The 25,616-nt window shown below is 39.7% G+C and overlaps 2 protein-coding genes across 5 annotated transcripts in view; both read right to left on the minus strand.

Annotated features, from left to right (window-relative positions):
* Positions 1 to 25,616, minus strand: part of LOC134527844 (uncharacterized) — a 286,375-nt gene that overhangs the window by 170,621 nt on the left and 90,138 nt on the right. The gene's annotated exons all lie outside the window — the stretch shown is intronic.
* LOC134527847 (cation channel sperm-associated protein 2-like) overlaps positions 1 to 25,616 on the minus strand; it is a 254,149-nt gene that overhangs the window by 157,439 nt on the left and 71,094 nt on the right. The window lies entirely within an intron of this gene.

Below are 25,616 nucleotides of genomic sequence, written 5' to 3' on the forward strand. Positions count from 1 at the left end.
TTCTTTCATCCAGGCCGCCTGTTCAAACCAAAGCACGCGGTGAACCTGGCCGATGACCGCCCCATACCGAACGTAGTGCCGCAGTGTTTTAGCATGGACAACATAATTATTACGCGGCGCGAGAGTTAACAATAATTTACTCATTTGCCCGTTTGGCGGTACGCCATTCACAGGGGCCAGAGGCAGATCTGATAGGCGGTCGTGACAATCATCGGGAAAGGTCAAATCCACTTCCACGAAATATGACGTATCGCTATCTATGTCAATGGTGTTGAAATCCCAACTCGCATACTCATCCCTGGGAACCCACTCAAATTTGCCCACAGGAACTTTATCTAACATTGTGTGAGCATACAAAGCGTTTACATCGAAATAGCAGATGTATGAAGACGGAAGGCTCGGGTCGTGAGTGGACATGTGAACATTATTGGCTTTCGCGTGACGTAGACTTACGTTTGTTATACCTCCACGAACGGCTGACTCTAGGAAGAGGTACAGCGAAACCCCTTATTTACGTTACCGTTATTTACGTTTTCCCGTTATTTGCACTATATTCTTCAGGTCCCGTTTGGTTCCCATATAGTCCAATACAATACTTTCCCGCGAATTACGTCTCAAAAATCGAATCAATCCCGCTATTTACGTCACGAACAACCATAAACAACCAGAAAATACCGTGGAGCTAGTAGGCAATGAACATTTTAAATAGCAAAATATACATATTTTATAACATGAAAAGTTGCTTTTATTTCTAAACATGTAATAATTTAAGCCTAGGCGTGTAAAAGTACGAGTAATTATAGCAGGAGACAATCTAAAATGCACGAGGGAAAAACGTAAACTCATGAATGTACAAACATGGCTGCTTGTAAGTTCTGATACTGTATTTATGTCACAACTTAGCCGAAATACTGGTACGAGACATAAACTTCACAAGATAAAATGAGCGGTGTCTTGGTAACTGTTTTATACGTCTTTTATAATTTGGGAAGTATTGTACAGTTGACGCCATATTTTTTAAACTAACCATTTATTTCTGGGGATCGTAAATAATTAATTATTGGTATCAAGACATCATGATAAACGTAAACTTGAACATGTCACGGCAGCGAGAAAACTGGTGCGTATACCAATAAACTGGTATTAGAACTGGATAAAATTGGTACACGGGAGGTGGAGCTTATATTTTTTTCCGCTAAGCTCGCATCTATTGGTTGGCGGCTGATGGCGTCATGAGTCTGGGCGGAGCATAGAGTGCGCATGCGCCGCCGCGTCGTTACAGCAGCTGACCGAGTACAATGACCTTTCTCCGCGTTTGGCGCGCTATTGACGGTAAATATTCATCAATTTGCGGCCTTTTCTTAAAAAATTTTTTACTGTGAGCAATGTGTATGTAGCCCGTATTTGTTATAAACCCTGCCGGTTGCAACTGTATTTATAATTTGGAGAGGCAAATAATCTCCTTGAACAGCCAAAAAAGCAAGCAGAAGAAAATTTCAAATTTATTTTTTAGGAAGTAATCAGAAAAACATTTTGGCTTTCATTCTTTTTTTATTTTTGTCAAATGTGGTAAATTAATAATTGATTAAATACTAAAGTAAAATTTGTTGTTAGTGTGTTTGTACCTGCATTGTAGTATGTGCTATTAAACAAAAGGAAAAAAATTCTAAATAAGGTAAACTGTACTCCTTTTTATGCTTTTCCCTTTATTTACACTTTCCCGCTTTTTACACTTTTTTACTTTGTCCCCATGAAAAGTGCAAATAAGGGGTTTTGCTGTATATATCCGGGTCGGTATCAGCTCAAGACGCGCACCGGTTTTAAATAAAAGTGCATCCCATGCGAACGAGGGAGCGGTAATGTAATGGGCAGGATCTAATGAATAATATTGTAAGCAAACGAAATGAAACGACTCGAATATGTCGGCCAGCAAACAAGTATCCTCCTTAAGATAACTAAGTGCGTACTCTTTCAATGTGGCACAATGGAAGACGTCCCAAGCATTTTGAGCGTGAGTATAGTCCAGATCACTCACGTCCATGCCACTCATACGCTTCCTTAGGGGGTAGCGAGGCAGTCTGCAATTGTTCACTAGATTTAACAAAATCATAGGGAAACACACCTTTACGAGTAGCTAACTGAAACTGTGCGTCATCTGGAAACATTGAACGGGTGACTTTCAATTTATCTGGCGTGAGATTGCCAGCGAGAGTTTCCAGAGATGAATTTAAAAAGTTAAGTGAATCTATGAATCTAAGACGCACAGTGCGCATGCCTCCTTGCGCATTATCTGAAATGGGTATGTATTTTGTAATGCACTTGTAGCTCTCCATTGTTACTCCAAGGACTTTGACCCTGCCGGGGTTCTCCACAACGAAGGAGCTGTCTGGCTGTGCAATCCGCCGCGAAACTAAATGTTGCATTAAAAAGTGGGCATCGTAATTTTGCAAATTATGAAAAACCGCGACAAGTTGATTCTTTTGCAACCTGAAAGCCAGGTTGCATTTAGAATGGGCATAACCACGTATTTCACCAGTCAAATGGCAGTGATCGAGCACCGTCTGCCCAGCCAATACCTTCTGACAGATATGGCAATGTGTTTGGCTCACAAGCCTTGCAGAGACCGCCGGAGTCGGTGTCTTAATAGTAATGATCTTTGAATAAATATCGCTAACCCGATTTTGTCATTGAAACTAATTCTGCGATCATTTCAGCAATACAATTATCACCCTCGAATTGCACATACTTGGTCAAAGAGCTATCGTACCCACATACTAACAAAATGCTACATGCATAAGGCACGTGTTCGTTTACCCGCGTAGTGCTAGAAGACTCGTCACCGGGCAAACAGGTGGAGAAAGGCTTAAGGTAACACTCAGTGTCACAGAACGCAATAAAGCCTAGGCGGTCCTGTTTAGCAAAGTTTGTAAATTGCAAATACTTGTTCTCTTCTGTAGGGAAACAGGTCCGCACTGCTTGATGCTGGCTGCAGAGAACATTGTGTGAATTTAATCTGTCTTCGCTTCTAAAATACTCAAGACAGCGCTCACAAATCCATTTCTTATGTTGTGTCTTGGACAATTGTGAATGCAATAATCTGGACATTGATTTTATGTAAACAAAATGTAGGTGCTCTGTCGCGCCACTCGAACGAATCGCCAAGATATTTACATGTCTCTCTCTTCGCTCAGAGAATACGCGAAGAGGCTGGATCGAGGATTCAGATTTGCCACTAAAACATTAGTCAACGATATTCCCCTTAGAATCTACGCAAGCGTAAACATTAATAGAAATAACATTGTTCCTCTCAAATGTTTTAATCTGATGCAGAGTGGAGGGAAACGTCAAGCCATTCGTATTAAAATACACGAGTGGATTTGGATACGAAGGGGCTAGAGAAACATTGCCTTCCACCGTCGACACACCTGCTATGACGGCATACAGGAAATAGTGCTACTCGGGACACTCAATGTTAACACAAGCTCTCCTTTTGGACAAAAACGCCGGCAATTTCGTGTGCGCTGCACCAACCATGAAAACTCTATAGCTTGAAACATGTACATCCATGTTAATCAATCTTTTTAGAGCCCAGCCACTGCCACGCGCACCGAAATCACTAACGTGTTTATTGATTTCCGGAATGAATGTTGAATCGTAGATTTCCCCTACCTCATCAGAGTGCAGTATCGCGGTTGAGTGAGTTGTGAAATGAAAAGTTTCACTCTCGTTTCCCTCCGCAGATTCCTTAACAAATTAAGCCGAGAGTGAAACGTAAACTTTAAAGGGGCGAATTAATTCGTTAGATAAGTCCAGAAAGGGAACCCTACATCTCTGTAGAAACCGGTCCAAGTCCGGATCGACATTTTCAACATCATTTCCAATTCGAAAGTCCACTATCTTGTTGTTCATGGTAACACGCTCCAGGCGAGGCAAGACGTCGGGCCCCTGCGCCAACTCCACCCCTGACTCCCGCCCACCATCGCGAGAGCCAGAGATAGAAGGCTCAGCTTCATTAAGACGGAGTCGCTTTGCCTCGGGGGAAGAAGAACAGGAAGACATAGTAAGAGAGAAGAGAGAGAGAAAATAAATAAAGAGAGAGAGGGAAATTACGTTAAACAGTGAGCACAAAGCTAAAACAAAAAGAAAAGAATAAAATTTAGTAGACGTATTTATGGAGTATGGGTTTGACATAATATTTTTAAATTAAATTTTTTTTTCAAAAAACAATGTTAGATTGTACACGAAATCTCCCATCCGTTTGCAAGATATAAAAAAAAAATTTTTTAGAGAATATCTCTAGATGTAAATATTTTCTAAAAACATTTACGTATTAATGAATAGGAAACGATAATAAATTATAGATGATAAATGCGAAAACAATGTGTGGTAGTAAAAGGTGAAGAAAGTTTAAGTTTAATATTATTTTCATGTTAAATGAAAACAAGAATATTTCCATTCAAAATGATGATAATATCATCCTAACATTACATACAGCTTAGTAAATAAATTTACAGTAAATTGTATCATCTATCTTACCTTTGCTGGAAAAAACTGGAGGCGCAGCTCTGCTCGTCGAGGTAGCAGTGAGGCAGCAGCTGTGCGGCGACTGATCAGAGACTGTGTTCCCTCACAGTCTGTGCCATTTATATATCACACGAATGTTTCAAAATGGCTGCCAGTGTATTTTTTTATTTCTTTTACTCTGGGAGTGCTCACGCCGCAGCACGTTGTGTCTGGTTATTTTTTTACAACTTACCACCCCTCCATCCAGACGGATCTCACCCCAGACGGAAGTCACCCCAGAACAGGCTAGTATTCAAATAATCTAACAAGCAATAATATTTACAGTTTTTTATTCAAAAGTCACTCTTCAAACCACTCCTCATACAATAACTAGTAAATAAATTACACACAGAAAAAAATTATGACTCTTTAATCAGAGTCCAAAATTACTATTTACTTATAAAACTTTTGATATTAGACCACACTTATGTGTGTTTTAAATTAAAATATACTATTAAACATGAAGACTTTTTTTCACAAAAATGACGTATTAAATTAAAAAAAATATTATAACTCTTTAATCAGAGCCCAAAATTACATATTTACTTGTAAGACTTTTGATATTAGACCACACTTATGCGTGTTTTAAATTAAAATCTACTATTAAACATAAAGAGGTTTTTTTCACAAAACGACGTATTACATGAATAAAACACAAGTCATAAAACTTACAGTTTGTTATACGTACGTAGGGCTATTTTGGCATTGCTTAGGTCTCTTTCGTGCTGGTTCTGCTGAACGTTGTGATCACCATCTTGACTGACGGGTCCCAGATGGCTGAGGTCTCGGGTTCGAGTCTTGCGCGGTGCATACGTTGCGGGCACTCTCCGCTGACATTTCTTGCGCGCTGGTTTCACAGGCTCGATGATTGCTGATGCACAGTCGGGTGAATGCAGTTCTGGCATTTGCAAGGCGTGATTGTAGACTTCGTCGACACTGCAAGGCAATGGCGTGTCTTTTTGCATGTAATTAACTGCACAACGTCCGTACGAATTGCACTGATTAACTTCCAGGGGTAGATCGTTAGTGTCCGGGTTTATAATCTGAACAGTGTGAAAGTGACAGTCACAACTCTCCACATAGTTCTTCAGGATGCCATTGTTCCAGATTGAGTACTCCACCATAGATAAACCACGAGACAGGTTTTCATACTGGTTACCCAGATTAAACGACATGTTTACTCGACCGAGGCTCAGTCCACACTGAGCTGAGACTCTAAATGTCTTTTAGCAATTATACGTATGACTTCCATAAATAAACTTGCAATGTATTCACAGAGGGTGTTACAACACGCTGACTCACAACAGTTCATGGTTTTTTTTATTTTTAGAAAAGTTTACGTTTCGTCAATAGCTTGAATCCGACATATGGCGCAAGAGGTAATGATTTAGACACTGAAAAGTTTGACTCTTTTATTACTTCTGCACGGTAAATAGGACATAGGTGTCCTACACACGGTGTGTTCAGGTCGTCATAGTCTCCCAACAAAACATTGTACGTTTTCTTCCGACAATGATCGGTTCCGGTACAGTGCTCTATGAAAGTTTCATCATTTTTAACTCTAGAGGTCCTGAGTTCATCAACGGTTGTTGGATGTTTAGCGAGCGGATGGCATAAGTGCACGTAACAGTTCTTATCTTCACAGTGAAACGATGTTAACAGTCTCATGGTAGTATATGGGAATGATTTATCCCAACACATGCGATAATGGATATTATCGCGACACGATTCAAAGTATACAGGCAGTCGTTCACAATCCTTCTCAATGTCGTAATATCTAACACGGTATTCGACACAGTGCAGGCTAGAATGCACGTAAAGATATCTAGTTTCTTGACAGTCGTACATTATCTGCGGTAAAGTGTCAGTTAACCTAGGATCCGCTATTCTGTGTTTCTTCTTTTTTCTCGCCATCAGCGCGAAGCCAAAGAAATAGGAATGTCATAGAAGTTTCGGTCACTTTGATTATCACTAAAACCATCATCTGACAATTGTTCTGGGTTCGTATCTAAATAACAAACATCCTCGAACAGCGGCATGGGAACGTCCAGATGTTCACCGGAAGCTAGTCTTAAGCCTGCAGGATACGGCCCGCGGATGTGTCTAGACTTTTCCCTCTTGGTCTTGATGGGGTCTCGACCCCAGACGGGTGGAAACATGGCGGACGTCACTCACCGGAGCTGTTACTGGCGAAGACGGGCGGGTGGCAGCTGGCGGGCGGGTGACAGCTGGCGGCTGGCAGCGCGAGACCACAGGTGGGCGTCCTCCTCCTCCTCCTCCTCGTCGGAGCCGACCACTGTTTGGAGGTCGCAGATGTTCGGGTTGCACGTCACACTCCACGAGTGGTTGCCCCCGTCGAGGAATGATGAATGTGTGAACGAATCACACGATTCACTCCAGGCAACCACCGTGTCGTTGGGACGATGCAGCTCGCACTCAACAATACCTTGCTCCTGGCCGGACAACACCTGCACCACCTCATCTGCGGCCTCGACGAGCAGAGCTTCCGGAGAGCATGGGAGATGTGTGTCCGGCCGTAGGAGGCTTACGCTGCAGTTTTGCTGAGTGCAAGGCAGCTCTATCAGATCGTCGTCTGCGTCGTCACGAACCAGGTGTCCCAACGTTGAGCACACGTGCAACCACAGCGACCGTCCGCCGTCTCGAATATCACCCGACCGTAGCCGAGCGACACATCCCGATACAAAGTTGCCGGATTAAACTGCATCGGGATGTGAACACTGGCGCGAAGAGTGGCTTGGAGAGTGACTAGGCTCCCCTACGAACGACGCGTTGCATTTATAGCACCGAGGGTGGGAACCCCACCAGGCTCCCCCCTACGAGCGACGCGTTCAATTTATAGCATCGGGGGGAGCAACCAGGGTCTGGCGTCGCTTGGCAATTCTCCAACGCCCAAGCCCTAAGCAGCGCGGCGTTATGTCATGACGTAACGGGCCGTGTACGGCTATTATCTTGCGTATACATTTTATTCAGTTCTTTCAGTGACAGACATCCGAGCTCGGTCTGAGCATCCTGAATATTAACATGTTTTTTACACAACTTTGCAAGCCACCTTTTTTGCTCTACGCCTGCCACCATTACGGTTCCGCTAATATGTCCTGACAGGATGTTTTGCAACGAAGTATACGGAAACAGACCGTCATCCCAATGGATGCCGTGGAAATATCTAGTTAACCAAGAATTTGTTCTCTGGTAATTTCTGTGGAGGTATTTCCACGAGTATGGCGGCTGAAATGTTCTCATAATTATCTCCCCTTCGTCATTAGCCAGGCTTATCTCTTTTAAGACGAAACCGTGCTGAGAATAACATCCCTGGAGGTTGGCATACAGCATGTGGTCCCAGGGAAGACTGCGTTATCACTTACATTACATTAGAATTTTAATAAATTTGTCTCTCGACAAATTTGCCAATCGATCGTGCAGAATTAGTGCGAATGCTTGAGTGCCGACGGGAATATTTCTCGTTGTGGTAATTTATATTCTACAATCCACGACTCCTCCAATCATCTTATCGTTCTGTTTAGACACATCAAACACAAAGAGAGGAGCCATATCTTTTAATTTCTCCGGGTCGAGAAGTGGTGATGATTGACGACCGTAATATGAGTCCTGAAATTCCGTGTACATGTTATACACCAGCAGATAGCTATCATTAGGAAAATTACTATCCAGGTTTGTGTACGGATAGGATTCTGAATTCAAAAACACTTTCACATTCTTAATGTCAACATGATCAAACTTTGATTTATCACCGGCGACGTTGTTTTGCCTACCCGTTTGAAATGTGACTATTATATATCTAGGCTTTTCCGTATTAAATGATGTTTTCACGGACCAATGTACAGATTGAGATTGCGGCAGGGCCGGATATGTTTCGAGGCTCCAGGATCTGAAAGCAATGTCTATGTTTTTTCCTTTTTCAACCATTTTAAGCAAACGAATCCTCTGTGCGGTAGAAACGGTTACATGAGGCATTAGCCAATCGATGCTCATGAGTGTTAGTTTCTCAGGCAACGGTTGCGCTGCCATGTCTAACACCGCGTTGTTCTGAGAGTTTGACACCAGTAACACTAATTCTTGTCGAACGTGAACTAAAACGTGTTTATAATCTTCGAAAAATCCCATGAGATGACTCAAAGGCACGCATATTTCAAACTCGCCGTTTGCATTAATGGGTACACTATAGTCTTCAGACAAGCCCCAGCCGGCCATCTTGGAAAGGGCTTTTTCACTGGGCGTTAGCGAAAGATAGTTTTTAATCGTAGTCACTAATCCAACGTTGCGACATTCATCTATCTGTAAATTATTTACCTCGTACGCTATTCTGTTAAACATGTGTAAAATTCCATTTCTGACAATTTTTGCGTATGTAGCGGCCTGGCCATCCGGTTTGACGAATTTTCCGCGGATTCTTAACAGACTTTTGCAAGGCAGACAATAAATATCAGAATTCTGGATTGCGATACGTATCTCGGAATTTAAATCATAAGGACCCGAAATGAATGGCCGGTAGCTGTGTATTTCCGTTTTCGTGATATAATTTTCAAATTGAATTGGCTGGTCGAATTCGAGAATGCTGGAATCCATTTTGGAATACTTTGAATCCTAGTTTCTTGAGAAAACGTATATTTTTACGTGTTAACCGCTTGGCGTCTCGCTGATTACTGGGTCTGCCTTCGAAACCGCCGGAGCCTTTATGAATGCCAAAGTATTTCACTCCCATATTTTATTTAAATGAAGACGTAAAGTTATTTCTTCGCCTCTAAAATCTATGAGCTTCCCATTTTGGTCGACTATCCTCACAGACAACTCGTGTATTCGTTTAACGATCACCGGAACGTATATGACAGATTTAGGTACTTCGATGACCTTATAACCAGGCGGGACGCTGGGGTAAAACTCCTGTATGCTCAAGCTAGGTTGTCCGTTTAAATAGCTGGAGCCCACGATATTTGTATCTATACGTATGACCGATACAGGGAAAATATTGACCGGTTGTGTTGACTCATGCATTCAACCTGCCACGTAAATTTTAGGTTCAAAACCGAGCAGTTTTCCGATCGTATCGCTTCCTGTAAAATGGATATCGTAATTACAATGCATATTACATTGCAATGTATTAGGGTTGCCTCTCAAAGTAAATGTCGCATCGTGTGGTAACAGATCTACGATGTAACTTTCCAAATCTGAAATTTCATAACTTCCGACGGGAAGAATAATTTGAGACACAGGATCATTGTTTTTCGAAAAACGGAATTTGTTGTTTTTTTCGTCAACGTTCGGAATGGAATGGTATGTTTGAAAGTCGATTAGCCCAATCTGCCACTCTCCATTCGTAAGGTCAAGGGGTGGAAAATATACGGACCGCTATTCCGAATTTTTTCCCGTTAATATAATAAAATTGACGTTACAGGTTAGCTTGCACTACAGTATGGATCACCAGGATAGGTTGCACTCTGGTATAGACTGGAGGCGTCAATGGCTGGTGTATCTGTGCTGTTTGAAATTATTTATTTTGCTTCTTATACGCGGACACGAGAAATCTTAAACATAAATGACCGCAATTCCACGATTTGATCGTCTGTTGTCTATCGTAATTGTAACTTAACATTGTGCCTTTCAGGTAATTTCTTACTTCCGGAGGCGGTCTGAGGTCGCCATAGCTGTCATAATACAGCGCTGTGCTGCCAGACTTTTTATATGCAACCCAGTGAGTTCCTTTTCCTGTCGATACGTCTAGATTAATTATCCTGGACTCGTACTGTTTCGGTTTTAAAGGTAAGTTATCTCTCATGAAAACGCCTCGGAAATTTTTGATTTTCAACTTGAATACCGCATTTTCTAAATCCGTTGTAGTTAGTGGTCTGTGAGGCAAGGCTAAAATCACCCTTTCCTCATTTTTTTTTACGCGTGAGGCCATGTGGCAGGGTTAAAAGCGTCCCACCCTTCCCTGTCCCCCCTTCCGCTTCCGGCGGCGGCGGCGGCTTCCCCCGATGCCTCCTCCCACGGCTTTGAATGGTCTTAAAAAAAGTCCTGCACCATTTTTGCTTTGATTTGTTAAGGCCTGAATACGTCTGTGATGCTGTGCATTTTGTTGCAACAATTTTGTCTGATTATTAGCAGTTGTCACGCTCTTTGCGATTCCGGCTGCGCCTCCGATCAAAGAACCGAGCGCTGCCAGAGCTGGAAATAGAAATGGTATAACACCGCCCTTTTTATCACGTTTATTTTTCTTATTTTTTTTCTTTGCGACTCTTATTCCGGCTCCTAGTTTACGCTTAACACTCATTATTTTACTTACGCTCCAAGCCGCGATCTTTTCACCTAGCTTAGTGTAAGGGTTCTGTGCAATTTGTTTAGCTTTAAGTGCTAAAATACGGTCTGCTTGATGTCTGTTCTCCAAATCGTTACTCTTTGCGTATGAAATATCGTGTTCTTTGCACGCTCTATCTAATTGATTTTTGCCTGGGTCTCTGCGTGCTAAACGTTTTTCAAGTTTTGTACCGGGCTCACAGTACTGATAAGTTGGCAAATGTAGCTCGAAAGGTAATTTATTTATGGCAGAGTTAATAAGACCTTTACCCTTCACCCTCCTTCCAGCACGACGCATATCAGCGTAATGACTTTGGGGGGTATAAATAAGACGGTTTTATACTTTTTACGCTTCAGTTGTAACGATGGAAGTAATCCCTCAACATAACAGTCTTCCGATCAAAATTATTCACGATGATTTTATAAGCAAACGAGAACAACGCCACGGACCGCTGTTGCCGAATACCATAAGATGTATAATTGCCGGACCTTCAAACAGCGGGAAAACATGTATTTTACTTTCGCTTATACAACATCCTAACGGAGTACGTTTCGAGAATATTTATTTGTATAGCAAGAGCATAGAACAACCAAAATATAAACGTTTGGCGCAGGTGTTGTCTCATGTTCAAGGTATTAAATTTTTTCAATTTCGTGAAAATGATGAGGTAGTGCCGCCAAGCAAAGTGCTACCAAATTTGATTATAATTTTCGATGACATCGGGTGTGAAAAACAGGCAATAGTTCAACAGTATTTTTCCATGGGGCGACATTTCTTGTGCGATTGTTTTTATTTAATTCAAACGTATAGCCAAACCCGAAAACAGTTGGTTCGGGATAATGCTAATATGATTTTATTTAAAATGGATCTTCTAAATCTTCAACATGTTTACCACGAGCACGTCACAACCGACATGTCATTCGATAAATTTAAAGATGTTTGTGCTCGCTGTTGGAATAGCAATGATGGTTATGGTTTCCTAGTAATAGGTAAAGATATTCCTCTACAAAAAGGTCGTTATCGTTGTGGCTTCGATCACTTCATAGTGTTACGTTAGTGAAGAATGAACTTGGGCATCTCCAAATTTAGGAGCGGCGGGAATAAACATCAGCAACAGTCACGTCTGACTCTTACGGAAGATAGGCACCGTCAGGTTGGCGGGTAACGTTTGCGCGGTGTAAGCGATCCACGTGATGCGACGGATGCTGCCACAAAGAATTACGTAGATGTAGCTTCCAGTGACACTGCACATGCAATTAGTACGATAGCGAATAATTTAGAAAAAGACTTGGGTCTACTAAAAAACAACCTCTCCTACGCACAGGATCTTAATAACAATTTGCTAATGTATCTACATCAGTTTGAAAAGAAGAGTACAGATGTTTTCGATAAAATTCGAGGAAATTTACCCGAGAAGGAAGTTTTACACGAGTTGAAAAATCTGGTATCTGTCAGTAGTGATGAGCTGAAAGTGATTTTTACGGATGTGAAGGTTCTCGTTAGCTCGTCACGTGACTTGGAAAGGGGAATGGGAAGTTACTTGCGTCAGGCAGATAGCGATACGCGCGAGTCATTTGCCAATATTCTAGAGCTGTTGAAGGCTCTGTCAAGTGGTGGTTGCAATAGGAACTTTAGCGAGCTAAAAAATATTTTTCTGACTAAACACAACGAGGCTTTATATATACACAAACAACACTTTGAAACAATCAAAAATGCTTTGGTATCTACAAACGAAAAACAATCTGATACGACTGCGTACCTAAAACAGGTTGATGCCACGGTTCGCGCGACATTTACAGAGCTTTTAACACTCGTGGGCGAGCAACCGAAGCTTGTAAGTAAGGAAATAGTGTCCGCTATGGAATTTCAATTTAATACTTTGATGAGTTCTCTACGCGAAGATAATGCTAAATTTATTAAGGAGTCTCTATCGAGTATTGAGGATAAAGTTGATAGTCACGTTAGTGGAGCTACTTCATGTTCTCAGTTTCCACATATCGTTAATCAAAGCTTGAATGCAATGAGAAATTGTCTAGACCTATTGTATAATCTATTGGGAAGGAAGCTAGCGGACAGACCTGAAAACCAGCCAGCACAGTCACCATCTGTATCGCTTCCGGTTTTAAGAGGTCCGTCAGTGAATTTGTCTGGTGTAAGACCATCTTCAACTCCGCTTCCGCGTATTACCATACCGGTTGAGCTTCCCATTATACCAACTACCGCTACTGCGCTTAAAAAGCATCCTTAATGTGTAAAAGCCTCTATTTACGCTCACATGAGTCAGTCATGGCTTCAGAAGCAAGAAAGCTCCATCACGTCATACAAAACGTTCGTGAAAAATATTTGCTAGCCAAACGCGCGCGCCTGGCGCGGGATGCAGTTAATGAACAGGTATTCAAACCGATCACATCGCATCTCGAGAGTTCTTCTGCTGCCGCGGATAATTTATCGGCTGAGGTGAAAAAAGAATCCGCTACACCTATCGCTAAACCTCAGATTAAGACTTTCTCTAGCGAAGGTGAAGAAGATGATGATGATTTACCACTGATTGTTCATTCCGGTAAACGCTCGGCTGCGTCACGTGAGCCGTTGGGTGAGGAAGCCCGGTCCTACCTAACCGGATTCAATTCTAAAATAAATGATACGACCTACGGAATTTACAAACGCAAGAATCCCTGGTTCTTGGGAAATAAGGAAGTTGTTTTCCTACCTAATAATTTACTTCGCATAGATGATGAACTAATACAACCTTCGCCGGGATTATATGAGCTATTGTTTTCGAAAGAACCTAAGGTGTATTCAGAAGCTGCATTGCGTCAATACACGCGCTTGCTGCGGTCTACTAGCGCGTGTTATAAAAGAAATGATGAGTCATCCAAATGTTATAAAAACACCGATCATGAAAAGTTCGGGCTCATTAAGGATCTTTGTCCTGTCATTGCTTCCCATGAAGGCAGTGGTTTAGTTGAAAAACTAGATTTAAATCGTCGAAAGGAATATGTTTACTGGAACTCGGTAAATGAATTATGTGATCGGCTTAGATTATTACTTGCATCGCAACAATCCAGGAACACGAGCCATTCAAATTAAGTGCTGGCCATACTAGAAGAACTCATTGAATCTGGCTACATTAAAAAAAACTAAGTAAAAAAAAAATGACTGCCAGACGCGGTATTGTGCTTGAACTTCACAAAAGCGCACGCAAAGTCTTTCCTCGGAGACGTGTAATCACTAATGGTCTCGGCGATCTTTTACAGATTGATTTGGTGGAAATGCAACCTTATCACCGTACGAATAAAGGATTCAGATATATATTGGTTGCGATTGATGTTTACTCCAAGCAGGCTTACGCGGTTCCAGTACTGAAAAAAACTGCGGAGCTTGTGGCTTTAGCTATTAAACGTATTCTAAAGGATTCTGGAGGTTTCACTCACGTGCACTCAGACCACGGTACCGAATTTTATAACAGAAGATTTCAGACATTGATGAAAGAACACGGAATTAACCATTATTCAACCAACAGCGAGCTGAAGGCCTCGGTAGTTGAACGCTTCATTAGAAGTTTAAAATCGCTTTTGTTTACGGAAATGACCACTCAGGGAAACTATAAATGGCTACTGCTCTTACCAAAAGTTATGGAAATATACAATGGCAGATTTCATAGGACTATCGGTATGAGCCCCAACGAGGTGAAAGATAATTCTCTTCTTAAAACGGTTTACAATTCTCTTCTTAAAACGGTTTACAATGATGTGAAAAAAATAGACCACAGGCGACTTAAAGCTAGTGTCAGAGATCATGTACGTATCTCAAGAAATAAGGATTTATTTGCAAAAGGTTATTCCGTAAATTGGTCCCACGAGATTTTTAAGGTGATAAAAATATGCAACACTTACCCTAGAACATACTACTTGTCTGATCTAGATTGAAAATTGAAATGAAATCAAGGGCGGTTTTTATCCTCAAGAAATTCAAGTGACGAAGTATATACACACTTATTTAATTAATAAAATCCACAAGCGACTTCCTACACGTCTTCTAGTCAGCTGGAAGGGATTCCCAGAATCAGTAAAAACATGGATTTCTAGAACCGATGAGGAAGACTGATGGAGTGAACCGGCCTTAACAGACTCTAATCGCGACTGTCTGGAGACCCTTGCAAGGGTTGGGGTGTAGACTCCCGCATAGGGGGAACGCGCAGTCGCGACACATGTGCGGGTGCAGCCCCACCCCTCTGCGAGCGGCTTCCCTATGCGGGCGGACATCTGGTAGGGTTATTATTTAAAAAAATGACAATGGGGGAGGAAGGGTTTGGAGTCACGACACGTGTGCCGGTGAACCCCTCTGCGAGCGGCTTCCCTATGCGGGCGCCAGTGTCTGGGTTATTATTTAAAAAATAACAAGGGGGAGGAAGGAAGGGGTTGGAGCCACGACACATCTGCGACGGCGCGTACTCCCTCGCAGCTACAGCCCTTGGGAAAAATTTTAATTTTTTAAAATATATAATGACTATAAATGCACAATACATTTCTTTTAAATGACAAGTGACGTAATAAGAATAACTTTTATTTTTATAAAATTGGTGATATATTATAAATAATATTATTTTTTTAAGTAATTAATCCTACTGTATATTTCATTTCCACAATACACACTACAAGAGATCATTATATCTTTAACACATAAATAAAAATAAAAACGGTGTTTGAATTCGCTGAAATACGTAAAGTATAATTTTTTTTTATTAACACGCAATAAGCATAAGTAATGCCTATAGCTATTTTTTATTATTATAGACAGACGTGCTACACAACAAATTAAGCATAATATGACTATACTGGTCTAGTACTATAAGAAAACATGGCTACACTTGAGTGTGTGTTTTCAAATTTGGCATCTAGTACTACTACTCCTCCTACTACTACTACTACTACAGTCATAGAGTAGTGGCTGCCGAAATAATACTTTTTTATATTCAAACTTGAGAAATGAAAAAACAATGACTATAAATGGGGAAGAAAAAAAAAGATGGCGGCCTGGTATGCTGTGCTACAAGATGGCGGCCTGGTGTGCTATGCTACAAGACTGTGGTCTGGTATGCTGTACTAAAGATGGCGACTTTCAGCAATCGATTGTCATACCTATAATATTATTTTTTCAAAGTTGGCTGTTCTGGTTACTTCCTAGCAGCCGAAATTATTATTTTTCTTTTCCAATGTTGAAATAAACATGGCGGCCGACTAGCAGCCGATGAGCCTCGTTTAAATTTACCGCTTACCACTATAAAAAAAAAACATGGCGGCCGACTATTTAAATTTCCCGCCTAGCACTATAAAAAAAATAAACATGGCGGCCCACTAGCAGCCGACACTAGATATTTTTTTAAATTTCCCGCCTAGCACTATCAAAAAATAAACATGGTGGCCGCATAGCAGCTGAGGCGCCTCTTTTAAATTTACCGCTTATCACTATAAAAAAATAAACATGGCGGCCGCATAGCAGCCGACTATATATTTTAAATTTCCCGCTTAGCACTATAAAAAATATACCTTTTCTTTAAAAAAATTATTTATAAGCATATATACAACATCTGAAATTATTTTCTCCAACATGGTCTCGTGGTCCTGTGGTTAGCGTGACGGACTAACGATCCAGAAGCGAAGGTTCGAATCCCCGCCGCCCGCCCTCACATTTTTATACTTGTAAAAATAATTTCGGCGCGCGCGACACTAGCGCTACCTACCTTCCTCATTTACAAACATACACACACACCCCCTCCACGTGACTTCAACAACCCCCTGCGGACCCCCTCCACGTGGCTCCCGGCAACGCCCACCCGACCACTTAGTGCCACATCCACCTGGCCACGTGGTGCCCCGCCCACGTGCTCCGACAATCAGCTGTTCTTTGTTGACAGTGGAACCAGAACAGCACGGTGCCCCTACTTTCTTCCTAATGTTATTTTTTCCTAAACCTCCCCAGTATTGAGGCCAACAAAAAAAAAATATTATTCAAACCGGTCAAGCCATTTTCGAGTTGTGGCTAACGCACTGCAATTGATTTTTATATATTGTGACTAACTAATGTCGGCATGCGTTGCAATGCCTCTAATTTTATTTTAAAAATTTTTAGGGGTGGACGGGACCCCGTAATTCGGGATAAAAGTAGGGGAAAAAACCATTCCCGAACTTCGGGAAAATAATTTTACTCTTCGGGATAATACCTCGGGAAAACCAATTTTTTTAAATAGTAAAACCTTTGTCGTACCAATATATATTATAATATTGCTCGCAAGAGTGGCGAGACGTGAAATGTTAGAAGAAAGATAAATGCGGGGCAGACAGACGGCAGCCAGTGTGTTTCCTGCGTGGGGAATAAGTGGCGTAGCCTTTTTTTTTTTCTGCGCATGGTGAAGCGACCTTTTTCTGTCAACCCACAGAAAAAGATAATTGCTTGAGCTGTCAAAATAAACATCGCTACTGCAGTTAAAACAAGTCGAGGCGGGCGTGCATCTAATAGGTCGCGGTATATTTCTACTCGAAAAACATAACATCTCAATTCATAACAAGATTCCTTATAACCTACACGTATTGCCGGATGTTTTCAGCCTGATCCATGCAAGTTCTTTAGCCACGTTTTGAATGAAAACAACTGCCGGGCCAGTGTTGTGCCCTCTTTTGCGGACACATGAAGCTTTTATCAATTTGCTGACAGTTTTAATATATTTTTACTCTCCTCGTTAAAATGAAGCAGATAACGTGATTGTTAACAAGTACAAGCAGCGCACGGTACGGGGAGAGGGAGAGCCGACTACCTACCTACCATGTTCACACACTGCGGCCGGAGGTAATTTCCAGCGTTTTATTAGTAGTAATTAATATTTAATGGTTTTTATTTATTAAGTCATAATACACTAAATATACCAGATATATTTGGTTACAAAAGTAAAAAAAAAACCTGCATTAGTCATCAACAATAGTTCACAAATTCAAGCCAGAAATATACCAAATCAGACTTAGTGACGTGGAATGGGGGTTATCAAGCACTGACAGCGGTCGACAGGAACTGGTATCAATTTTTAGATATGCGCTGCCTACGACAGTACAGCACTCGGCAAGAGAAACGCAGTAACAAGCTACCGTACTCACCCCAAGAAACTTATTTTCTGTCCAATTTTCTTCGGATTTTCAGCAATTTTTTCACGGTTCCTCAAAATCGGGTTGTAATAGAGGTGGTCGCAATAAATGGGGTCGCAACAAAAAGGTTTTACTGTATTTTTTATTTATATTTTTTTGTTTGTCTTTGCTTTTTTTGTGATTTGGACTATAAACATGGATGGTTTATTAAAAAAAGACTTAAAAATATGCACATTTTAAAAGTAAATATAATTTTCTGTACATCAAGCTGAGAGAAAATTTACTGCTCTGGTTCTTGCTCCCACTCCCGCTCCCTCTCCCTCTCCCAATCCCGAAAATCTAATGTATTTCCCGACCGAAGTCTGTGTGTGTGTCCAGAAGTAAAAATTCTATTCCCGTTCACCTCTACAAATTTTTAAAAGTAGATTTAGGTATACATAAACTCTCTCTCTCTCTCTCTCTCTCTCTTTGTGTATGTGTGTATGTGTGTATGTGTGTATGTGTATGTGTGTATGTGTGTGTATGTGTGTGTATGTGTGTGTATGTGTGTGTATGTGTGTGTACGTGTGTGTACGTGTGTACGTGTGTATGTGTGTATGTGTGTTGGTCCAGGGTATAACGCGAGGACCAGCGCTTGGTTTTTCACCGGCACTGCGAGGACCTTTTGCACTCCGAGGACCGGGTGCCGGTCCTCGGAGTGAAATATCTTCGTCTTCGCGTTCTACAGCCTGAAAGCTATGCAATGGTGTATATAAATCCATTTTCTGAGGTGGTCCTCGTTTTGCATGATAGAATTGGTTTTGCGGTTCAGTAGTTCTCCGCCAGGCAGTGTGTTAGTCGACATTCACACACAGCACATCAAATCTGATAGTTTAATGCGAGGACCATGTTACACAGATCGATCTTTACACACGCTTGCATTTCACCGCATGCTCCGAGGACCAACTACACAGTAACCTTGAGGAATTTAGAGTGCAAACCGAGGACCATTTACAATAGCCAATGAGAAAAGCGTATTTGAAATTTAAAATAATACGAGGACCGTCTTACACACTGCTGCTTTACACGCATTGCTTTTAAACATACACCGCGAGGACCAGTTACACAGGCAATAAGAATCTGTGAATCTAAAACGAGGACCGACCTTACAAGCCAATGAGAATAGCGTATTTTAAATTTAAAACAATACGAGGACCGTCTTACACACTGCTGGTTTACACGCATTTGCCTTTTAACATATACTGTGAGGACCAGTTACACAGGAAATAAGAATCTGTGAATCTAAAACGAGCACCGATCTTTACAAGCCAATGAGAATAGCATATTTTAAATTTAAAACAATACGAGGACCGTCCTATACACTGCTGGTTTACACGCATTTGCTTTTTAACATATACTGTAAGGACCAGTTACACAGGAAATAAGAATCTGTGAATCTAAAACGAGGACCGACCTTACAAGCCAATGAGAATAGCATATTTGATATTTAAAACGAGGACCGTCTTACAGATTGCTGGTTTACTTCCATTTGCTTTTTAACATATACTGTGAGGACCAGTTACACAGGCAATAAGAATTTGTGAATCCTAAACGAGTACCGACCTTTACAAGCCTATGAGAATACGAGAATAGCTTATTTGACACCTATTTAAAACGAGGGCCGTCTTACACGTTGCTGGTTTACTTGCATTTGCTTTTCAACATATAGTGTGAGGACCACAAAAATTTAACGATCATAAATTAAATGACCACTACCTTAGAAAATCCAGAAAATTAAATTTTAATTATGGAAAAATCACAGTGGGAAATTATCTTTAGTATATGTTAAATATTTTAGGAAATTTTTAACTCGCGAATTGCCGTGTAAAATATTGTACTCAAATTTTTTTGTGTCCATTCACAAACATTCACAAAATTTTAGGTATTTCACACAGTTTTTATTATGTAATAATTAAATAGATAATCAGGAACGCAACATGATGGCAGATTATTACCCTAGAGTATCAGCTTAATTCTAATGACATTTGATGGCAAACATTATTTAATTATTTTCTGAACTGCAGGCAGGATTTTTAAAATAATGCCTCACTCTTGTTCAGATATGTTTTTATCTTTAAGAAAAAAAAAATTGGTTCTTAAACTTATTATATAAGGATATTAGAATTTTAAATATGACTGAATGAAACACGTATGTCAGCGCTGTTCGGAAGCTGTCGGGAAGGAAGGTAAGAAAACCAGAATTCCCCCCCCTCCAAAGCCCATTGCTTAGTGGGTGGTGCGTGCTGGTTCCGTGCTGGTTCAAGCATTCAACAGTCAATACAAACACTGTCCTTGTTCTGTCAACTCCCCCTCGCTTAAAAGCCTTCAAGGGCACGACAAGGTTAGGGTTGAAAACCGTTATGCTACCTCTCTCATTCTAGTTGTTCTTGGGATATTTTCATCACTCCCAGCTCTTTCCTGGCAGGACGTAACTTATTTCCCTTCGCACTGCTCTCTGTGAACACCTGTTAACCCAGCCTTAGCAGTTCCACCCCTGTGAACTACATCCCAGCCACAAATTTGCAATAAAGAATGATAAACGGTAGAATTAAATAGCATCACATGCTAAAGTCTTTTATTTGTAAAAAAAAAAAAAAAACACATATTCAATAATTTCTGCATTATATACTTCTAGATTTTTCCAGGTTTGTATCAGTGAGGTTTCATTAATGTAGTTTCCCTCGATGTTATTCCAGGTAGACTTTAATACTGTACATTTTACGGACATCGCAACTATTGAACTCATGGAAATCATAGTTTATTATTTTCCCCCTTTATTAAATTTTTGTTTAAGAAAGAGAAATTGTTTTTTTCTTTATTTTTTTCCTTGAGATGGTTTTACTACAAAATTACGATAACTTAATACTTAAAAATACTTATTAAATCTAAATCCCTTAATATATATTAAATCTGAATGACGCCACATTTGTAGATCCCATCCGTACGAGGCCGTGTCGGATCGCTAGTTTCGTATAAATTAATGATTTTTTATGGATACTGCAACTAATATTCATACTTTGAAACCTTAATAATATTAAGAACTTAACAAAATAATTATTAGCACATGCTTACCTGGAATGTTACTACATGATCCGTGTTCGTTTTGTTACTGTACAGATTTCAGCTACGAGTATTGATAATAATTTATTGTAGTATACTTAGTTGGCTTTTCTGGTAAAACACTACTTTGGGACGATATATTTTACTTAACGTTATTGAGATCTTCCTGAAATTAAATTTTTAGTGTAAAATGATAACCGTGGTATAACACTGGAATTACAATTGTGTGGCGCGCGACACGATACACTTTATTTTATTGTGAACATGAATTAAGCAAGGTTTACTGCGAATATTTTCAATACCATCATGTTCAAATATATTTGTACGAAGTTCACAAACATTTTTAAATTTATTAAAAAATCATTTTAGTGCCGATCAATAGGTTAGGTTTCTGTTTAATCTCTACAAAAACTAGCTAAAGTGAATTTTTCAAAGGTTTGTGATATTTGATAAAGATGTGTTTCACGTCTGGTTGTTGCACACTTTTCTAGCTTACAGTTTTTGTTATATTTTTTGTACATATTTTATGTTAAAACGTCTTCAGAATAAGAGTTATTTTTTACATAAATACAGCGTGATGAAACATTAGTACACGAATAATAAATAAATTTTGTCTGCTCTATATCAGTATAGTTTTGTACAACATAACGTTTAACAATTCATTTTTGAGTAATTTGTTTGGCTTTCGCAGCCATTTTTTTTTCTGCAGACATCATCACTGTTGAGAAGAAGAATAGTGCAATGAAGAGCGTTACGTCGGTACACTCTACCCCCGTGATAGCTCAACACTGACAGTCAAGATTGTTCACAATTTTGTTTAAGTTTAAATTTCAGTTCCATATTCGTAAATGTATAAATTAATGACCTTACATGATGGACCAGTACTTTTCGCAAATATATATAAAAAATATTATTGGGATAGGTGGAAGAGTTAGGTAAATGCTCACGGAAAACAATATAGTTTATACATTGGTTGCTGTATTGGAGAGAACAAATCCCTAAAATTTTAAAATTACGCTCAATTGTATATTGTTTGCTTGATATCCCAAAACCCAGATCAAAGAACTCCAAACCAATCATGGAAGTAAAAATACATTACTACTTGCAATCGCGAAAAGTCAAGGGTCTTACATTGTGTTCAAGATTATGTGCCGAAACGACACAGTTGTCTGGTAAAAACTGGTTTATTTATGTTGATATTGTCAGCCGAATGGTAGTAATATTATTATTTTACTAGCCAATACCCGCCCGCTCTGCTGAGCGTAAAATTGTCACCGTATGGAATTAGAAAAATAATTACATCATGTCAGTATGTCAGTTATAAATTGAATTTGTTGGTTATTAATTTCATCATAAAATTGCAAATGAATATACATATAAATTAAAAACAGTATGAACATAAAAAATCGTAATTTTTGCTTGATATTATTAGTCTTAAATTTTATATAATTAATTTTATGATAAAGCCGTTAAAAACAAAATACACCACACGGTGGTTTAAGTTATACAGAGTTTTGGTGTATTATTTAGCTGTTGGACAAAAAAAATTAAATTATTAATTTTTTTTTGATTTTTAGTTCATTTAAGAAAATGGTATTTTTAAGCCTTTTAAATTATGTCTTTATTTTATTCTTTTTTTCTCTAAATTAAAAAAATTGATTATGAATAGTTAAAAGAAATTGAAAACACTAAATATCTGTGTAATTATTTATTTGTTTCAATTAACTTATAAGAAATCATTAATGCTCACGTAAGAAGTTCATAATAGCCGGTCTGGGAACAGGGTTCAGGGTGTGGAGCCAAAGCAGATGTCCGCCATCTTGGATTGGGACCTCACGGCGGCCATATTGGATGACCTTGACCTTGGAAGTCATCTTGTATGATGTCATCGCCACCATTTTGGATGATGTTGCCGCCGCCATTTTGTTTTCTAGAACTTTACGCCATTTTGAATTATGACACCACCGTTGCACTTTCTTTCACGGCGGCCATCTTTAACTTTTTTATTATTATCTGATTTTAATGAAAAAAAATTGAAATTAATAAAAAATTACTTAATTAAAGTGATAGGAAATATCGCCAACATCTTTAACTCTAGGGCCAAACTCCAGGGAGTTGCACTGTTCGTCACGGCCACCAACTTTATATTTCCGTAATTTTAAAGTTAAAAAATCGGGAAATTTTTTAAAAATAAAAATTACTTAATTAAATTTTATACTAAAAATTTTAATATAAAATTTTAATAAAAATTATTTAGTAAAATTTTAATAAAACAAGGCTCTTACGTCATGGAGTCCTTGGTTCGAAACTCGGTGAGATCCAGGATGGCGACTGGTATTTCCTCCATGGAGGCTACCAGCAGACTGACCTCCCACCCTTACAACCAAGGTATTATACTACACCAACCAGTATTGTGCCACAGCGGCCATCTTGGATCCGCCATTTTGTTTCGTCTGATGAAGGTCACAATTGTTTTTTTATGTTCTCATGGAGGCCACCATCTTGGATGATGTCATTTCCAACATCTAGGACTCGGCCATTTTGAATCATGATGTCACAGCCGCCATCTTCGAATTCCGTAATTTTAAAATTAGAAATTTGGGAAAAAATTTAAATTTAATAAAAAATCTATTTAACTAAATTATGTTAAATAATTCGGCCGCAATCTTAAATTTCGACAGCCATCTTAAATTTCCTTAATTTTATGCTAGAAAGCCAGAACAAATTAAATATTAAAAAAATCTTTTAAAAAAATAGTGTAATTACATTATGGAAGTCTTGAGTTCGAAACTCGACGAGGTTAAAAATATAAATAAAATGGAGACAGGTCCATCCTTCACGGAGGCTACCAGCAGACTGACCTCCCACCACCAATGCCAAGGCAGATATTACATCAGTCTGTATGACATCATTTCCGCCATCTTCTTTCCATCTGCTGGAAGGCACCATCTGGTTTTCGTAGGATGTCATATTGAATGACCTCACAGCAAACATATATTTTTTAAGCTGGATGCCATTATCTAGGATGATATCATCTTTGTTTACAGTCCTAACCACCATGAGTGCTAGTGTCACATAGTAATTAAATCATCCACCAGAGTGCCCTGATGTCACATTAGTTTAAGTTTTACCTGCTAGAGTGCAGTAATCATTAACATGGAATCCGCCAACTTGTCGGTCATATTGCCCGTCATTTTGAAATTATTTAATTTTTAAACTAGAGACTAGGAAAAAATTCCAAAAAAGAATTTAAAAAATCACTTTTTACCCAGTTTTCTCATGAATAAGTATTGTCGATTTCATTAAATGGACAGTGGTATAATCCATGACGATTTGCACTGTGCACATTCACTAATGTTTTGTTACAGAATATACAGTTGGTTGAATGCAGTCAGTCCTTTGCAAAACCATATGTGCCTTTTCAAGTTTATGTAGCGTAAAAACTGGCTACAACATTTGTTGCACTGATATTTAACACGTTTAGAGTTGTTACAATTGTGAATAACATGCTCATGAATTTTCAAGTTTTTTGTGCTGTCACAGTTCGTGAAACTGTCGGGACTCAGTATCGGCGACTGTCCACGACCATAGTATGCTTGTTGAAACTTGGCATACATTCGAAATGCGAGTAAAAATCTTCCGTTTTCAAAGTCCATGTTCATGTCCACGTACGGGTAGCTTTTGCTGTTTAAATATATTTTCACACTACATACTTGACAGTTATCGATTACGGAGCGGCTAAGTCGCTCACTTAAACATGAGGCATCATCCACTGGATGGACTATAGTGTTGGCCAGACATCCTGTGGGTTTTCTGCAGCAGCCACTATTGCATTAACATTCGTGTTGGCTAGAAGCAGTACCAGCTCTCGTTTCGAATTAATGATTTTTCGCTTGTAGTCTTCGGGGAACCCAAGAAGCATGGACAGAGGAACACAAACTTCTAATTTTCCTTTGGCATAAACGGGTAGCTTATAATCTTCCTCGAGGGCACATCCTGCCATCTTTGCAGCAAACAGTTCGTTCAGTTTGAGCGAAAGGTAATTTTTCATAGTAGATGTTATGCCAACATCTCTCGTCTGGTCTACCTCGACGCCATTGAGTACATATGTAATGCGCTCAATTAGATGTAGAATACCATTGCAGGATATTTTCGTCGTTGTTGGATGTGTGTCATCCGCCTTTGTCAGCGTGCCTCTTATGTGTAGAAACGACTGCGATGGTAAAGTACAGATATCTTGATGCTGTACAGCGATTAGTACTTTGGATGGTAGAGCGAACGGTCCGAGCAGGAAAAGCTGGTACTCGTGCAGTTCAGTTCCATTTTCGTAATGCTGTCATCAAAGATTACCGGGTCTTCCACGTTGAGGGTTTAGTCTTCCATATTTATTTGGCACTTGACCTACACTGAGCAGAAACTTTACTCTGTCAGGTGTTAATGCACCGACATCTGGTAGAGAACTGGTTTTTTGCACACCCACGCGATTC

This window comes from Bacillus rossius, chromosome 1 (assembly GCF_032445375.1).
Source record: "Bacillus rossius redtenbacheri isolate Brsri chromosome 1, Brsri_v3, whole genome shotgun sequence".
Classification (NCBI taxonomy): Eukaryota; Metazoa; Arthropoda; class Insecta; order Phasmatodea; family Bacillidae; genus Bacillus; species Bacillus rossius.